The following is an 18,778-nucleotide window of genomic DNA, read 5'->3' as shown; positions in this document are numbered from 1 at the left end:
ACAGAGAAGCAACATCTTATTTCCATGCAGTAGGAACAAGTATCATGTCTTCTTAATAGAGAGGAGTATGAATGCTGGTATTTCTGATTACCTACTGAAATACCGCTATTTGGATCAAGAGACAGCACTGTTGCCACATGTTTGCCACCATTCTTTAATGAAAACAGAGTCCATGTTAACATATTCTAATATCTGCATTAGACCATCCTCTGTATGGTGGGACTAGAAACATGTCAAGACTCTTGACTGTAGTGTAATAGCATCTGTCATCTCCAGAGTTTAGTGGAGAGTGACAGGGAAGAAGAAAATATTGTTGTTCTTTCCAATATTCCACAAATCAGTGAGGATATTTGTGAGAATAATGGAGTAGATTTCCCTGAGCTGTCTGTACCACACACACGGTGTACTGCATTAATCTTCCCCTCATCTGCACTGTGCTCTTTCCTCTTTCCCCACTGTAGTGCTCTGACAGGTTGATATGGAAAAAGGTATTAGCATTTTGTTGTTCACATTAAGGGCACTATAGACCTTTAGCCCCTTACACCTACTAAGAAAGTTATTGATTGCAATTGCAGGCTCCTGTCATGTCCTGGATTACATAGGAAAATGCTTGACACAGCCAAATCCTGCTCTAGACTGAAATTAAAGCAAAACATGTCAGTCTGGGTTTTTCTCCAAGTGTCCTATGTCCCTTTTGCCTGTACATATGCACCTTTGTATACATGGCTGCCTCTTAGGCTTATTCATCAATAACTGCAAACAAAATTCACCTGTAAATACACCTGCATTCACGGTTACTCACGCTGCTATGAGTACAAACCCATTTTCACTTAGACTTCTGTAACACCTGACCTCCAAATATCAGTTATTCAACTACACAGCATACATGCATGCACAAGTAGAACTACTACTAGAAATATCATGCCAATATCAGTATCGGTTCAGTTCTGTTAGCACCACTGATGTTCAAAGACTGGCACAGTTACCTAAACCTATTCAGAACAGTTCTTACTAACCATACTACAGGGCAATTTACAAAAATCACTTTCACTTAGACTTCTGTAACACCTGACCTCCAAATATCAGTTATTCAACTACACAGCATACATGCATGCACAAGTAGAACTACTACTAGAAATATCATGCCAATATCAGTATTGGTTCAGTTCTGTTAGCACCACTGATGTTCAAAGACTGGCACAGTTACCTAAACCTATTCAGAACAGTTCTTACTAACCATACTACAGGGCAATTTACAAAAATCTCTCAGCTTCTATTCCCCAGAAACTGCAATACAACATCCTGTGAGTACCTTTGGTCTAAATATAAAAATAATCTAGTAAAAATTCTCTATCCCAACAGTCTTAACATTGAGCTCTCAGCAAGCATATATAAGGAGGGAACCTTCTAATTGTTGTAATGTAGATTATTTTTTAAAGTGTAAAATAATGCCAAATCTCACTAATAAAATTTATCTTGCAACTCTAGAAGTCTCCTGCCTTCCTTTGCATTTAATAGAAGCTACAATCCTTGTCTCCTACTGCTGGAGTCATTATGGGAAAGAAATTTAAAGAACAGAGTTAGACAGTATCTCTTCAAAGCAATCTTAAGAACAACTTTTACAGACATCACTCACTGCCACGTACTTCAGACATGGCTTCTAGAATTCTGACATATCTTTAGATCCCTTAACATGGTCTAATGTAGCATTTACAAAGAGCATTCATACAGTCCTCCAGGAGTGAGCTCAGTCACTGTGTTAGGCAAGTTGTTTCTTCTGTGACAAGTGGGAGAAGCAAAACACATTTCTTGCCCAAGGTCATAAACAAGGCGATGCCAGAGATAAGCCTTGAATTTGGAAGTCCAAAATTATTGTATCCTTGCCTTATTAAAATCATTACCACTGCCTCCATTCAGTAAGAATCAAGTGACTACAGTTTTCTTTTTAAAGGGGGGGCACAATACATATCACAGATGAGGAAAAGCTAAGCTTTACTTCAAACCGTAATTCCTGGCTACAGATCCCTGGCATGCCTCTTAAAATTTGCTGACAATAAAAGGTATCTTCAAGTTGACAACACTACAAGTTCAGCACCTATAAAGAATGAAAGTATTTTCTTCTATACATGCTACAAATCACAAGTCACTCTATTTGCTAAAACGGTAGGCAGCTTTACACAAGAACAAGAAGGAAAACTTTCAAAGTAATCTTGGAGGTGTCCATGAACCAGACAAAGTTTTTGGGTTCAACAGTGGAGAAGCAGGAAGCCAACCCGCACGGCTGAGCTCAAGAGGATCATTCAGCACTGCTATGGAATCAAAACCAGCCGCTATTCTACAGTTGCTTCCTCCATCAAAACAGATACTGGTAAATACAATCAGAGGCTAATCGCTTCTACCTCAGGGATTTTGTGGCTGAACCTTTTTTTCAGATGAGGGAGGGTGGGTTGACGCTGAGCTTGGTTTAGTCTCTAATGGAAGCTCTTCTTATAGGTGATTAGCTCTCCTCCAGGAAGTCACTTGGTGTTTGGGTTTCTTGCAAACCCCAGGGTTAGCAGAGGTCAGGGGATGCAGCACTTTCTCCAAGTGCCTTCATGAAAATAGCCCCACATACTTTCCATTTACAGCTGATCACCTCCATTATCCCCAGGCTAGGAGGAGATGATCAGCAATTGTTAAGTGCTTGAATCAGACTAATAGCTCACTGCTAATTCCCCCAGTAATGTGAATCTAAATTCCTGGTAAACAAACTGACTGCTTTTCACACACAGGGATGAATGCCAAAAGCCTAATATTAGAGCTCTGGAGCTAAAGCTTTTAGAGCAATCCTGTCCACTCAAAGAAGGTTAATGACATTATATTATGTACTAAATAATTAGAAAATGAAGGCCCACTTGGAATCAATGGGTTACTGTCTAATTAAGAAGAAAAAGGGGCTCTACCCTGTTTTAAACAAGTTTATACTAAAATGGTATACCAGATAAATGGCACTGATAACTATGTCTTTACCTTTGGGCAGAACAAGGCAGCCATTAAGCTAGCACAAAATAATTGTGTGATTTTTGGCTCATCTTTCTTCTTATTGGTCCCACCTGTTTTCCTGTAAGTCATGAGATTCAGTTGTTCTTCCCTCCCACCATCAGATGACAAAACTTATTAAGCAACATTCAAACAGCTTATCCTGATGGAGAGAAAATCGTCTTTGCCTTTGTTTTATTGGGTGGCCAGAATCACAGAGTTCACACCACTAGATGCCTGAAGAGCTAAGAGATGTGGACTGGAGCCTCTACAAGCACTTTGCAAGAAGAATTGCTAGTGAGCTTGAGAACACGGGAGAAGATTAGTTATCTCTGTGTGTAGATAAAAAGACTGAGAAACATTCTACTGATTATCTGACTGAATTAAAATTAATTAGTAAATTAGTCTTCAACTGAATTATATCTCAGCAACCTCTGATCAAAGTAAAGAGCAGAATTATAGAAAAGCACTAAACAGAGTTAGAGCAACTGGACCTATGTTTCTAACAATTTTTATTCCACTTTCATTACACAACACACACACACATACTCTGTTCCATATATCATCCCCTTTAAGATAGTGCAAGAATAGAAGACTTGCATGAGACTTCAGTTTTCTTTCTCCTGCCACAACCATCGAGGATTCCACATTCACATCCAAAATTAAATTAAAGATTTTGATCTTTATATTCCCATCTTCCTCCTTCCAGTATACTGCTCCAGTAAGGAAAACAGAAGTGTCTTCCTATAACGATGCTTCTTGTTCTAAACTGTGTCCATTCCTACTCCTAATTTCTTGGCATTTGGTCAGGGAGGAACATTACATGGCAACATCTGCATTGCAACACATACAGAGAGCCAAAATTAAAATTTTGTTATACAGTGACATATTCAGCAAGAAAAAGCTGCAAGCTGTTTTATAACGCTGGAATTGCTGTTGCAGATAAATTCCCCTGGCATCCACAAGTGACTAATTTAAACTCCACTGAAATAAAAACATTTATTCCATTATTGTGAGACACATAAATCGTAACACATTTGCTCTCAGAAAAAACAAGTATTATGTGACAGACTATATGTATGAACTTGTGACTGTGATAACAGGAGGTTCCTAGCAGTCTTAAGTCCCTAAACCAAATGGAAACTTTTCAAAAGTATTTTCTGCTATATTTGTCCTATTTTATTTATTTTGGATTTGTTCTTATAATACTGGGCATTCCAATGGACTACAGAAAGGGTGATTCACCCCCGGATTTCTTTTAAAACATCTAGCACTCAACAGTTGTAAGCAGAACATAATAAAATGTGTTTTCTCCTAAGAAAAGGACACTATTAAAACCAAGCTGACTTCAAACCTGCATGCCAGTTTAGAATCCCACATCAGAGATTTCACCATGGGCTCTTCAAAAAAGTGCCAAGGACTTTCAAGAACTGTGGGGTATCACTTATAATTCAGTGCTTCCTTTTACCTATGACTGCAGGAAAATGGCACATGAGTCAGAATAATGGCAAATGTTTCTTCATAATGGGGCATGTTAATATTCCAGATCATGCATGCCAGATAATTCTGTTCTCTGTGCATCTGTTATTGCTGTAGTCTCTTATGTGCTTGCAGATTCATGCACAACTCACTCAAGGAATGTTTTAATAAAGGGTAAGCAAAGTGCCACTGTACTCTTCTCCCTTCCACTTTTTTCCCCCACCAGTCCAGCACTTATATTACTCTTCCTTCTATTTAAGTTTGCCCATTAGATACTGTCATTATAGGTCACTGAGCCGCACTGCAAGGAACTGAAATTTCTTTAACCACCTACACACAGTTACTTGTTCTGCAGCTTTCCAGACCAGCAGCTTTTTTTTTTCCTCTCCCTAAAGAATCTTTTGATTAACTGAAGTCAATTTTGCTAAGTGCTAGTGGCTCTCAGAAGTTTGTTGTGTCAGTGATCCCCTGGGCTCCATTATGTTTGCAGGGCTATAAAACAGGAATTGCTCAGTCTTTTTGTAGAAATGTGAGATTAGCAGCTAATTCTTCCAGCCTCAAGCTCTCTGGATTTCACTCCCAAAATTTCAAATCAAAGCACGTGCATCTTTTATGACAGTTCTAGAAGAAATTAGTTAAGAGATTTCCCATCTTTTTTCTCAATTTCAATCCAGCCTTGTGCAAAATTTTTAATGCACAAGTAGTCCTGGTCCTCAAACACACTATACAACTGATTGCTATTCTACATCCAACTTGGAGTTGCAGTGGTATCACATCAGAAGCACATTTGTATGTAAATGAAACTGCAAATCACAGTGCAAATGCAAGTTTTACATATATTTTCAACACAGAAAGGCCCTTAGGCAGAGAGAGATTATGACTTATGAAGGAATTTACCAAAAAGTTGGGAGTAAAATCTCCTTGGCTTCAGGATTCAGTACACTGGTCTGCCCAGTATCAGCCAGGAACACAAAGATGGAAACCCCAACTCAGACCCTTTCTCTGGCCTGTTCCATTTGCTATTTAATACTGATGTCCGATTTGCTTTTTCTCTTCACCCCCAAATAGAACAGTTAATAAGAGAAAGGCAAAGCAGACTTAGTGAGACTTTGCTATTTGGAGACCCCAGAGCTGGGACCACCGAAATAACGTTCAAACCCAAAATCTTAAGATGGATATTTCTCTTCTAACTACCACTATTGCTCACTGAGCAGATGTCTCTATTGTCTTGGCCACAGTGATACCTGGATTTTTTAAAGTGGTTATAAGCAATATAGAGCCCCATAAGCATGAGTATTCCAATCATTCCTTCTTGTATGTATCCTCTAACATCTGCCAACACCAAAGTTCATCTGTAATCATGTTGCCTACTCCTTCAGCTTCATTAGATCCCTTTGATGACCATGGATCTCAAGCACCCTATCTAATTTTGGGTATTGCTCATGTCCTTGCCCATTATCTTTCTTTTAAAATTGCTGATTGAGTCCCAAAAGGTGGGTTTCTCACGTTAACCTTTTGCCACACTGAAAAATTGTTGACTGTTCCTCTATTTTCTGGGTTGTGTTATTTCCTCATTCCTCTGTTTGCCACTCACAGCTACTGGCTGGAAAGAAACCAGATCATGCAAAAGCAATGCCATGCCCTAGCAGAATATATCATCATTGCTACTACCACGTGTACAGACTTTCTATTAACAGAAGGTGACAGCACTAATGACACATGCAGGTCTCTGGCAAATCAAAAGTGATGGATCAAGAATTCAGTCAGGACTTGTTGCATTGCTTCAAGTAAAATTAATTACTCAATATATGCCTAAGAGCATAACTAGGAATCAATAGGACTTAAAAAAGAGGTGTAGGCCAGGTGTTAAGCACACTTTCCTGAGCTCTACTTGCCAGTGGAATAGAACCATCAGTCAAGGAAATTCACTTCTGCCCTCTTTCACCAATACTTAGGCACATATTTCGTTATTAGTATAATTTAAAAGCTGTCCTAGTTAACCCCTGCACACTGAATAACAACCAGAAATTTCATTGTGTATTTGTTTGTCAGCACTGAAGCAATGTTCCATTAATGCCTCAAGGGAAAAAAAAAGTGATTCCTCTTGGAAAAGAAAATGCCTGCTTTCTAATCAAAGAATTCCAGTTCTCAGACAAGATGGTGACCTTCAGATCCTCAGATACTCAGGAAGTACAAGCCACTCAACTTCTGTTGAGATTTTTCTGGCAGACAAGAAAAACTTCCAGCACTGAAGTTGGAATGCGGTGTTGTTACATCCAGTAATTCTCAGTCTGTGTAAAGTGAAAATACAATAGCAAGGCTGATGCATTACATCCTACTTAACCTGAATTTTCTTGGTTTTACATTATCAGTATACTGAACTTCAGGTACTGATTGTATTTTTGCTCTGGTAACTTTTGTGAAAGGCTATGCATTGCATGCAGTAAGGTAGTTAATTAAAAAAGAAGAAGTAAAGAGAAAGGAGGGGAGAAGCTTGGAATCTGTAGAGTACTGAGGGAGAGAAAAATTATTACTTTCATCATCTCGTTATCTCTTTAAGTATGTCCTGAGATACGTGCTAGGGAAAGAATATAAAAATGATTTTGTTAGTTCTTATCAAATACGCTACAATAAGGAAAAAATAAATTCTGTTGCTGAGAATAAATACTTAAATTACTGAAAGCTGTACATTTTCATAGCAGAAACTGGAATGAGAACATCATTTTAGTATAACTAAACCAGCACTAGAATTATTTTGTTACATACAGATTAGAGTAAGAATTTTTTTTTTTTTTTATCATTATATGACTAGAATAACACGGCAAACAACTTGCTCCCTAAGCAAAAGAACTAATGAAACCTGGTTTCACAGATCTATTGTCATCTTTGAAGTAACAGACTATATAGTGTTACACACACCCCACAATAAGCCTGTATTCCTAACAATATCCCCATCAGGCAAGAAATGGAAAATGCTGTAAACCCATTCAGGATTATATACGTGCTGACCATTAAGTGACATAAGCACATGCTGACTGAAGAAGCTGGTAGCTGCTAGGTGAGTTCTGTCAGAGTTTTCCCTCTCAGCACTAATTTTCATCTCTCCTCATAGCTACTAGCTTCAGAAGTGCAGACACAGAAATCTTGAAACAGTTACTAGCTTTCAAGTTTGGCTGAACAGCCTCCAAATGAACACTGGAAATGCAATCATACATACTTCTATTTCTTAGGAGATGGTCTAACCCCACAAACAACATAGAAAAACAAGTGGCTCAAATAGTATTGATAGAAAAAAAAACCCAGCAACATTTTATACACAGAACAAGAGAAAACAGCTTACTGCAGTGCCTATCACTGAGTATGAAGCTTCTACAGAGGTAAAAATGTAACGGAATCCTGACTTCACATCATCTTTATTAAATGAGACTCACAACCTTCTCCCAAAGCAAAGGTGTAAACGCACACATCGCAACAGCACACAAAACAAAATAGCCGCTTGTGATGAACTTCTGCAAACTAGTGGCTTTAACTAATTAAGTGCTGTAAAAACAATTTTGCACTAAAAACATGCATTTTATTTTTCAGATGCTGAAATCAGAATTTCCCAATCTGAGAACTGGCAGTTTGTAGATTTGGTAATGTGGTTTCATAAGCAGATTACCCCTTCCAATCTAGCAATGTTTTTATTTTGATTTAGTCATTTACAGCTGATGGTTGCTTCATGACCTAAGACATACAAAATGACCCATTTATCCTCAGGTCTTCATACCCCATCTTTACCTAAATTTACACCTTTCCTGGCAGCCTCAAATCAGTCAAAGGGGCAAATAATCCATTGAGAAGGACTAGAAAAGCATCCAGTCAGTGAAGCAGCTCTGGCCAGCCTCACCAGCAACATAAGCCCTGGACACACAGGCAGGAGTGTAGACAGCAGAAAGACAAACTTGCTTTACAAGATATTTAAAGGAAAAGTCAATCCTTTAGACGATCTATTCTGCACAGACTGAGCTAATCTGGACAAAATCTAACAGAAAAGGAGGACACATTTCATAACACAAACAAGTGGACAGCTTCAAGCAGGGGGCTCTTGTTCAGCCTAATGCAGATGTCAGTTAATTAGAGTAGAAGGTTATATCATTAGCAGCCAAATCAATATAAAAGGAATTAAGAGCTCAGCCAGCAAGCTCCCCTGCTTTCCAGCACAGCACCCGGGGCTGTATTTAGCTAAAATTCAATACACATTAGCGGACAATCAATGTAGTCTTGTATGGGGATGTCTTCTTGAAATACTTTAATTGGACTCTCTAGTGTTATCAGTGCTAAACAAGATGTCAGATTAACGTAGAAGCCTTCCCAAATGGGACTGGCAGCCTACAGTCTGAAGAAGCCGCATTTACTTCTATTAAAACCTCACTGGCTTTCCAACATGTATTAATAGCACTATTTCCACAGTTACCTTAAAAAAAGAGTGGCTGAAAAGCATCTTTACATACAGATGCTCCATCCTGTAAAACTCAGCTACCTCCATACCGGCAACAGCAGATCCACCCCTTTTTTGCAATTTCAGTCCTAGGCTTCATTAATCAACCACCTGTCAGTCACACGAGACTGACAGTTTTTACCCTGAATTTATAACCTCTGCAGAGAAAACAAATCGATATTGAAATTAGCAAGTGTAAAATACTCAATTGACAACTCCCATAACTGGTATGAAATTTAACATGGCTATATTTTATGTAGTGGCGACATTTTATGTAGCAGCATACACTTTTCATGACAAAAATTTAAAACACTTCCCATTCTGTATATTCCCTAAGTAAAACTGCAATATCATCTTATCACCTAACCAGGAAGCTATTTTTACTGTATTGAATTTTACCTTTGTTTTAAAGGTAGCACACAGCAGCTATATTACAAATTTCCTGCTCAACAGAGTGGATGCTACAAAACAAAGCCAAATCTTTCCTCTGAAATGTTTTATCTAACAAGGTCAGAAAAAAGTACATCTATAAGAGGACAGTACTAAAAGAAACAAGGATCATGTTCACATTACACAGATGTGTACAACCTAGGGCTTTGACATTTCAAACAGAATAGAAGCAAACATTAACTTTATCCAAAATGACGCAGAATATTTAGTTTAAATATTTTCTGACAGAAATTTAAATTCCATAACCGACTAGGAACAGGCAGTACTGTGGCTAGTACTGACTGGCACTATAATCTGACAAGAGTGATTACAACATCCACAACATGCTAAGGGAGACTAGTATCTGTAAGGCAGAAAACAGCAGTAACGTGGAATTTTCATTACTCCTGTTTAGATGGGTAAGCATGACAGCATGGAACATTATAGCAGACTGAGAAACACATTATCAGAGATATTACAGAATCCAAAAACCAGAAATAAAAAGTGAACTCAGGAATTTTAACTACACATGAGAAATAGCAAGTGCATTCAAAACAGAAGTACCCAATGTCCCGCTCAGCTTCCAATCATCTCGGAAGCCAAGATTCCTTCAGAAAGAAGGGAGTCCTGATAGGTGCTCCTTTCACTATAAAGGGTAAAACTGTTTTGATGGTATGGCCTCTCCAACCCAATTCTAAAAGCTCTGGGGGAGGCAAAGACATGAACACAGTTCTGGCGCCCTATCTCCCTTCTGTCCATGACACTGCACAACAGGAGGGCAGCTTAGAGTACACTGCTTTGTCTCAGTCATTTGGATACTGCGGGTCTGATTATAAAAGATTCCAGTGGGGCAGCCCACCCACATGCTACCATTTTGTCAAAAGAAGTGATCAAAAAACTTTCTCATGCTCTAGAACTAAATAATAACCTGTCCCCTGACTGAAATTTTCCTTCCGTCTGGATGAAAGTTTCTTTGCTCCATTTTGTGTATCTTGAGAAGCTCAAGTGTCACAAAGGAAATGGATTCTTGACAGCAGACAATCCTGCAAAGGACTTAAGAATAAATGTAAGCAAACATGACAAACGATTTGAACATGATGTCTTTTGTACAAATACTGCATGTCACAGTATTAAAAAAAAAAGACAGCCTGAATTAATTAAAAGTCTTCATATCCTCCCCTTCGAAACACCCTCCTTCTAAGAACTCTCTAAACCTTAATGCTTTAACTTTTTATTGTTTAAAGGTTGTTTCAAGACCAATAGTCTTAAAATATATGCCTCTTCCTACTTCTCCTACAAACCCCCCATTCCCAGGGGTTTATTGTAGGACCTTATTATATATTTTCTCACGTTTCACTTAAGCATAAAAAGGAGGATGATAATTGACATCAATGGATGCATCTGCAAGAAGTTCAACTCTCCCTCCTCTTTTCTCATACGAAGTCTACATTCTTTCGTGCCTAAAATAGGACACAAAGTTTGCCTCTATTTTTCAGTGTCTTCAACCAAAAGCCTTCTTGAAACTGGTATCTGCTTGTGCAAAAGTATTCACACTACAGCACAGGTAAGTATCTGCACGTGGTAAGTTTTAACTTTGGATTACAACTACTACGACACACTTTCAGTTGGTTTAATATATTGCACTCAAAATTTTTGGATACTGCAGTCTATCCAAACTTTACCAAAATCTGTCCTATTGCCCCACCTCTATACAGTTCTTAATAACTTTATTTGTAAAAGACTGTCATCTCAAAATACATGCTCTTTCACAAAGTATCATCTTTCACTAGCTTTAATTTTATGTGTGGGGTTACCATAGTAAATGGAAAGAGTGACTTCATGGTCAAAAAACAGCAGAAAGGTTTCATGAGGAAAGCCCGCATACTGGAAAACGGAAAATATGAAGGGTCATTCAAGGTCTGGAGAGAATATATGAATTACTATGTAACGTAAAATAGAAAGAGCTGTTTTCTATTGCACTTTTTGAAGACAGTGTACGGAACAGCATCTCTTTAAATAAGCAAAATGTTCCTAAAGTAAAGGATCAGCAGTGCTCACTGCACAATGTGACTGTCAGGAGAAGGAGGTTTCAGCTGGAAAAAAATTACAGGCTAGTCTGGGAAGAAAACTGACATTCACTCACTGAACAGCACCTTGTTGTGTGTAAACTTGAAGGTGTTGCTCAATTAACCCCCAGCTAATGCTGTTTTTAAAAATTATGCCCCTGAATAATGCATGCAAAGATCAGCTTCCCCTTATGCAACGTCTATAGAATACAAAGTGCATAATTGCCCAACAAGATAAATATGCAGCACTGTGAATCTCCAGCTGACAAGCAGCACATTCACCCAAACCCCCCCCAGTTACGGGGCAGGGGGGAGAGAAAAAAAAAAAAAAAAAGAAAAAAGAAAAAAAAAAAAGGACAAGTCTTTCTAAGGAACCATAAAAGTATTTTAACAGACAACATACTATGACAGAACAGAGTATATCAAGGAAGTATCACACCTATCAAGAACTGGCTATCAATTCCCAAACACGTATTGACACAGGGAATCAGATTACAACCTATTGCTCCACTACTGACTTTTGTAGTATTTGTCAAACGCACTTTTTAAATAACAGTACCCCAAACTCTTCACACGGGCCACCAGAATTTATTGCTTTTGGATGTACAGTCCAAAAACCAACTCAGCATAATAAAAATTCTGAAGGTTATATCAATGTAATCTGTGTAGCTTTCAAATGTTATATAGCACTTCCATACTGTGTCCTGGAAAAACATGAAGCCATTATTTCTCCCCAGTAATAAATCATCTAAGCAATGTAGTACTTTCTATAATGGAAGAGCTACACGCTGTATCTTCCATTACCTTCCAGTTTAATTAAATGTTCCTTGAATAAATCTTGTGCTTACACTCTTGTGACATGCTACCAGTGCTGACTTCTCCATTTATAAACTAACTGGATTCAGTCCAATCATCCCTGCTTATTGTACCTGTCACTCACAGAAAACTCCAGACTCTTAGAATCAGTCCTCTTTAGGTCCTTCTTTGCTAGTTATTAATTCAATATGTCTGAATTAATTATACGAGCTAGGTACCAACAGACCTCTTTTAGCTCACTTATTTAGAGTGGCCAAGAGGTTGAAGGAGGACAGGACACCAACATTCCTTGAAGTGAAACTACTAGAAAAAATTCAATTTACTAAGCAGGAATACATGCACTTAATTTAGTTTCAATTTTCAATTAGGCAGAAAGCATTGGTTCAGGGAGCATGAAAAGCCTCCTCTTTGCCTTTGAATATAGACTCTTCTTACTTATCTACCCTGACAGCATAATAGCAGTATGGGAAGATGACTTCAGACAAGTTAGAGCAATTATAAAACATGAGCATCCTTCAAATGGCTACACATTTCTCGTCCACTGAAACAACATGATGATTTAAGCTAACCTGTTTTAGTTAGAACAGACGAGAGGAGAATGTATGTTCAACTGTAATCCTTCAGCAGATGAAGGGATAACTTTCAGAGCAGATGCAGTAATAGTTTAAATCACTATTAACCATTAACAGTCATCTGACCAAATGCCACGATGCAACCTGGGAAGAGAAGGCATCAAGTGCCATAAAAGTTCTTCCAGATTGTGTCAGCACCTAATAAAATAGAATGAGGATAAACAGTAAATCACATACCACTGGCAGTAAACCTATATAAAGTGATATTTTCCTTTCCTGAACCAAGACTGTTACCAGGAATTTTTGTAATGTTGTCTTTTAATATGCACTCCATGATGATCGGGAGTCATCCTAACTTTTCATGATGATAAGAAAAACAAAGTAATCTACTTTCATGAGAAACGTCCCTACAAATTCCCTTATATTGCATCTCCATTATATTAATCTAGTGGGGTTTGCGGGGGCTTTATATTTCTTGCTCTTAAAATGGAGAAGAGACATATTCTGTGTATACGTTTAAAATACTTTAACAACCTGGGCATCTAGATGAAATTCACAAAACTCTCTCAGAAGCAGTTTAAAAGCATGGATTACAGAAATTATTAGATTAAATACTTCAACGGCTTGAGTTAACACTCAACATATCAGTGTTGGAGTTAAACCACCAGTTAAACTGAAGGTCCTTAATACCCCAATTTCCGTTGATCTGTGGAAAATTAACTGGAAACATGCATTGTCATGAAAGTCACTATTGGGTTTCTTGGACTTTCTAATCCATCATAATGCAGCTAGCACCAGACAATTTAGATGTACTAAATTCTGTTTCAGAACAGCATCACCTTCAATTAAAGAAAATAAAATCAATTACGTGCAGAACATACTTCAGTAATATTTAACTTCATTTTCCTCAGGATGTCTAATATGATACATTGTTACATCAAGGAAATAAATTTTGCATTTGTATCAGATCCAGTGACAGCAGAAACCACTTTTGCAGCAATTCATCAAGATGGTAGGAGTCTACATGTGCACTACTTTGTCTTCCATCCAAATCAGTACAGCTCGGTGTCGTGGTTTCAGCCCAGCCGGCAACAAAGCACCATGAAGCTGCTCGCTCACTCCTCCCCCGCACCCCTCCTCAGCCCTGGTGGGATGAAGAGGAGAAAATATAAAGGCAGGCTCGTGGGTCGAAACAAGGACAGGGAGGGATCACTCCCCACTTATGGTCACAGGCAAAAGACAGGCTCAACTTGGGGAAGAAACAAAATCAATTTAATTTACTACCAATCAAATCAAAACATGGATATTAGGAAGTAAAACCAAACCTGAGAACAGCTTCCCCCCAGCCCTCGCTCCTTCCCACCTCAACTCCACTCCCGGTTCTCTCCACCTCCTCCCCCCGGCGGCAGACGGGGGCTGAGGTCCGTTCATCCCACCTTGTCTCTGCTGCTCCTTCCTCCTCAGGGGGAGGACTCCTCACTCGTCCCCTGCTCCAGCATGGGGTCCCCCACAGGAGACAGTTCTCCATGAACTTCTCCAGCATGGCTGCTTTCCGCGGGCTGCAGTCCTTCAGTCACAGACTGCTCCAGCGCGGGCTTTCCCGGGGAGTCCCGGCCATCTTGGGGGGCCTCCGCTCCCCCGCTCCCCTCCATGGGCTGGGGGGGACACAGCCTGCCGCCCCACCGCGGGCTGTAGGGGCATCCCCTCCTCCGGCACACCTCCTTCTTCACCGGCCTCGGTACCTGCACGGGGGTTTCACGTTCCAATCTCCTCCCCCACTGCAGGTTTCCCCTCTTAAATCTGTTCTCCCGCAGGTGTTACCGCTGTCACTGATGGGCTCGGCCTGGGCCAGAGGAGGGTCCGACTTGGAGCCGGGGAAGCTTCGAGCAGCTTCTCACAGGAGACACCCCCGCAGCCCTCCCCTGCTACCAAAAAACCCCGCCACACAAACCCAAAACACTCAGTTAACAAGCTAGGAATTTTAATCTAATTAGTATGGGTAATAAAAGCCCTGTAATCTAGTATTGCTATTTACCTGGATATTCACAATGTCCTCAGAAATTCTTCACTTGAGCAAGGCTTACAAATCATTAAGTTCCAAAAGAACTGGTGAAATTTGAGGAGTCATCACAACTATACTGAAAAGTTAATATTTGTTTTATCACCACCACAGGGGAACCTAACCTGCTAAGAACCATTTTCAATTTTATTCTAAAACCAGGCCTATGAAGCAGAAAGAAAAATACTTTCTTAATGCACGCACCAATATATGCTGGGGCCCCCCAGCTGGAAAGCTTCTTTGCAGAAAAGGACCTGGAGGTCCTGGTGGACACCAAGCTGAACATGAGCCAACAGTGTGCCCTCACCACACAGAAGGTTAATGGTATCCTGGGCTGCATTAGGAAGAGCGCTGTCAGCAGGTCAGGGGAGGTAATCCTTCCCCTCTACTCAGCACTGGTAAAGCCACACCTGGAATGGTGTGTCCAGTTCTGGGCTCCCCAGTACAGGAGAGACATGGACATACCGGAGAGTCCCACAAAGGGCCATGAAGATGATGAAGGGACTAGAGCACCTCTCCTATGAGGAAAGGCTGAGAGAACTGGGACTGTTTAGCTTGGAGAAGAGAAGGCAAGAATGGGGATCTTATCAATGTGTACAAATACCCGAAGGGAGGGTGCAAAGAGGATGGAGCCAGACTCTTCTCAGTGGTGCCCAGTGACAGGACAAGAGGCAGTGGGCACAAACTGAAACACAGCAGGTTCCCTCTGAACATCCAGGAAACACTTTTTTACTGTGAGCGTGACTGAGCACTGGCCCAGAGAAGTGGTGGAGTCTCCCACCTTGGAGATACTCAAAAGCCATCAGGACACAGTCCTGGGAAAGTGGCTGTAGGTGGACAGACCTGCTTAAGCAGGGAGGTTGGACCAGATGACCTCCAGAAGTCTCTTCCAACCTCAACCAGTCTGTGTGATTCTCTGAATTTTGCGCATCTCTAACCGCAGCATAAATTAATCAACTTACCCAAATCCAAACAAGACGATGCACAGAATCAGTACCTAAGCTCATGTTCTGTGTTCCAGTCCAGTGCCTGAGCCACAAGAGGGATCACACAGCTTTACTGCTTCCAACTACAAAGACTTGTCTACTAGAAAAAAGTCCCAGACTACTAAAATACCACACCATGACATGTCTTGCACAACTCCTGCTTTGCTCATCAAGCCTGTTATTTGACTTTTTCTGAACCAGAAATATTTCACAAATCAAGAAGGTTTTTCTAGTAGTCCGAACAGCCTTCTAAGGTACCATGTTTTACCCAAGTTTATTCCTGTCACATTTTCTCTATTTTTTTCCTGTAGGGGTAGAGGACAACACACAACCCAAGTCCACTTTACAAACTCCTCAACTACTCTCCATTTTCTTACCTGCTGAACTTTTATTTACTCTGGCTATTAAAACAAAACAAAACCAACCAACCAGAAAAAAAACAAAAACCAAATCCAAACTCAAAACTAACCTAGATGAGTCATTTCATTCTATCGTCTTGCTCGGACACTACAGTTAAGACTTCTGCTCTTGAGCAGTAATGATGCTCATCAACTCTCGCAAGCTGTCCATAGCTGCCAAGACAAGTTATTTTTTCAAGGTAAATTATACAAGGGTATCCAGAGTATTAGCATCTTAGGAACTATCACACCCTTTTGACATCTATCCACCTCTGTTTTGTTCTCTAATACATACACTCTACTTTGCACTATGCCTTCATTAGCCCTGCCGAAACTGTTACGCAGAAAACAGTCACAACATTCTTTTGCTGGAGACAAGTTGATTTTATAGCAGCTATTTAAAGAACTGTTTTTTTCTTAATGAAGTATGCAGAAAACATTAATCAACACTAAGGTTCAAAAGAATATTAGAGAAATACTGTTTTATTTAAAAAGATCCAAGTTGATGATGACTTCCTTCCTATTAAATATATCCTCTCAGTAACACAGTGTAAAACGGAAATGCCACTAAGCATTCTGATTTTGTGATGTACTGAGCAACCACAAGTCCCTCTTACAATCAGGAGGAACTGTGGATACCAGTCATTTATTTATTTTGTAAGGTCAAAATTACTGCTCCAATTTGTATAAAATGCTGCTGCCTTAAAACATAGTAATGGATTGCTGATGACCATAAAACACCCTACTCTTTTCTCAAATGGAGAGTAAGTATAGTGAAAAAGGAAAAAAAAAATGCCTGGACAGACAAAATATAAATAAGGATTTGCAGATTAAAAGTTTCCTGACATTAGAAATCTGCACTGACTTGCTCAGTAACAAAGCTCTGACACATAAGGGAACTACCAGCAGCTTTGACCACCACTATTTTACTTTCATGCTCAGTTCCTACAGGGAGGGGAGAAAAAAAATCATTGCATATCAATAGCTTCTACTTCTTCCAGCATAAACTTTCACCAATAATGAAAGGGGCAGTTCTGCCTTCCCACATTCACTTCGCTCACTCTTATGTTGACTCCAGTGGCCCCATGAAAAAACAGCAATGGATTTTCAGCCAATTAGTTCTTTCATGACCATCTAGGTGTACAATCATTAGCATCAAAATGAGGATGGAAGGTATAGGACTAATCTTTTCAGCATACAGCACAGACTTAGCACAGACTTATGTCAGATGGCAGTGCTGGTGGAACCACAGGCTGCAGTATCTCAATACTGATTGGACTGCTCATCAGCCACAGATTCCTACTGCTCATCTGCAAGATGAAGACCACCACTCATATATTGTGTCCAGTCTCTCTTCTCCTCAATGACTTCCAGGAGATGCATAGCAGCTCACTAAATGCAATCCAATCAAACTAATCTAGTTCTTACAATTCAGCCTAACCATCATTTTTGAAGACTGGTTAAAAAAATTGTCTTGGTCTCTTGAAAAGGGAGCAAGTCTATTCTCCATTAAGTCAGGAACTGCAATTTAGCCACATAAAGGCTCTTGAATAACAGAATCCTTAAGAACCTGCATGGTTCTTTACAGTTTCACTGTGATATCTAGGGGTCTTAGTGGGCAATATTCTAAGCAAATGGTGCATGCTGGCTTCCTCAGAGCACTTGGACTAGTTATGCATGCATAGCTGATACTACATTCAAGCTCATCAGAAGCTGCAACTAAATGAAATCTCTTCAGAACAGAAAATACATGGCATGAGTCAATGGATTTCTCAGATATAAAGAAGTGATTCAGGCACAGTAAACACTTTTGCTGCATGACTCCAGGGTCCTCAGAGGCATTTTATGTCACTTCATCTCAATTAACCTTCCAAGAAAGCAATTCAGATCTGAGCAAGAGAGAGGAAAAAAAGACATTACTGACAACACACAAAAACCTACTCTGATGTCATAATGCTGTATTACTTGAGTCATAGGCAGATTTCCTGGAATTCAGTTTTGAAGCAGGAAAGCAGGCAATAAAGAGCATAGAAGGAAGAACAGCTACCTGCTGTGAATCAGAGGAGAAATTATTTCAGATGCCAATGAAGTTGTTATTATTGCTGAAAGTTAAAAGAAGCTTTCCGAACTGCACCTTAACACATTACTCAGCTTCGAAATGTTCCCCATCTCAATTTTGCACATACTACAAATGAAGAATACAATAGTTCTAACTCTCTCACAGTAGCTTCTGGGTCACAAGATGGTTTTCTATCTCCTTACTTCCAAAAAAGACAATTTACTGTAAACTCATAGCTGCCATTACCTGTTCTGACATTGTCGTTCCAGCACCACTCTTTATGTAGCAGCACTGACAGAAATAACCATCAGTACTCTGTTACATTATTTTAAGACACTTTTTTCATTATACTACACTGCATTCCACACAAGAAAATTCAGTACTTCCTTTGGAGCAGGAATACTTTTGGGTTGCAT

Source organism: Aquila chrysaetos, chromosome 22, assembly GCF_900496995.4.
Source record: "Aquila chrysaetos chrysaetos chromosome 22, bAquChr1.4, whole genome shotgun sequence".
NCBI classification, from domain to species: domain Eukaryota; kingdom Metazoa; phylum Chordata; class Aves; order Accipitriformes; family Accipitridae; genus Aquila; species Aquila chrysaetos.
This window is presented reverse-complemented; position numbering follows the sequence as displayed.